Source organism: Aplysia californica, unplaced genomic scaffold (genome assembly GCF_000002075.1).
Source record: "Aplysia californica isolate F4 #8 unplaced genomic scaffold, AplCal3.0 scaffold00089, whole genome shotgun sequence".
Taxonomy (NCBI): Eukaryota; Metazoa; Mollusca; class Gastropoda; order Aplysiida; family Aplysiidae; genus Aplysia; species Aplysia californica.
In genome coordinates this window covers 1,368,406-1,370,014 of record NW_004797359.1, presented here as the reverse complement: position 1 = coordinate 1,370,014, position 1,609 = coordinate 1,368,406, and positions in this window count along the sequence as shown.

The window sequence follows — 1,609 nt, the reverse complement described above, 5'->3', positions numbered from 1 at the left end:
ATTTTTTATTTTCTTTATAAAGTTATCCCAAGCAGAGTGGGTTGAACATAACAGCAGAAAAACCGATTTACTCTATAAAATGAATCCTCATGGAAATCGACCTTGGGTCTTCTGCATGCGACGACGAAGGGCCTAACCATTACACCACAGATGTCGGTCCGTTGAGTGCGTGTAATTGACACCCCCCCCCCCTCCTATTGACGTTAACTAACACCCTGTAATTCGGAAATGTCCGGAGTCGTACCTTTTGACCCTTTGGGAAGTGCTCTATGTGCGTGACACGGGGTCTAAACAGCGGCAGTAATGGTAATGGATTTTTAAAGGGGGGAATTATTGTATGAACCATAGGCAATTTTGTAATTAGGGAGCGTTTATTAAGAATACGACTGACTTCCGTGCTTGTTGTTGTACCGTAAGGGATTTACGCCCCCATTGACACAATTATGATGATGTAAGAGGCGGGTTGTTTCAACACTGCTTAGCGTGGCGTCGGTGGCCTTTTTGTGGTTAGGCTAGCGGACTCGTAATCGTGAGGTTGCGTGTTCGGGAGTTCGAGCCGCGGGCCCGACGTTGTGTCCTTGGGAAAAGCCCTTTATACGAATTTTCCTCACTTCACCCATGTGGGAATGGGTAACCGGCCATAGGCTGCGAAAGATCTTTCAGTATATTCGTGTTTTAGCGCCCATACATGGCCGCTTGGACTGTATGCTTCCCATGAAGTTAAGGTTGTTTCAGAATGCTCTCAGGTCTGCTGGGGTAATAGTATAGATTGTGACGCGCTTAGAGCTTGCTGTTGAGCCTGGATTTGCGCGATACAAATGCTGTCTGTTATTATTAACGTCACAGCCCATCTGGGCTCAGACGGATACGATGATGTCCCTACAGAGAGACAGGTACATTCGAGTTTTAATTTTTTAAAATTCCCAACAAGGGAATCGAGCACGTGTCTTCTGTGTGCGACAGCGAAAGGCCTAATCGCTACACCACAGACATTGGTGCTTAATTCTCGTGATACCTTCTTTATTGTCCAAAAAAGGGGGCTGGATTCCTTTTGGATCCGGAGCTTCAAAGCTCCCTTTGGGCCAGTAAAAGACGGGTAGTCTATCTTTTGGATCAATTAGTGTTTACCGATTTCTTGCTTTATATTTGGAAATGGTTTTTCGTGTTGCCTCATCCGTTCACTGCAGTCTTTTGAAATAGATAACATGTGGGATTCGGAAAGTCTGTTATGTATTTATTGTTGCCCTGTGGTCACCACCGGGAAATGGAAGTAGAGCTTCGAGAAGGATCACCCAACCTCCAACCCCTCCCCCCCCCCATCCCCGTCTTTCCTTTACTCCTATTTGGAAATATTCTAGACTATTTTAAGTGGCAGACTTCCGACTCTGCCTGTCAGGGCCATCTCAGGCGGAAAGAGGCTGCAACATCTCGGCAGAAAGACTGCTTTTCAAAAAGTTTTGGTAAGAGTTTTACTCGATAGAAGAAATTTGCCCCCTCGGAAATCAAGCTCGGGTTTGTTGCCTGTGGCGCCGGCCGGGTAAAGTGCCTAACCGCTGCACCAGACACGCCAGTGATTGTGTCGATTTGGCCGGGTGGGGGGGGGGGGGGG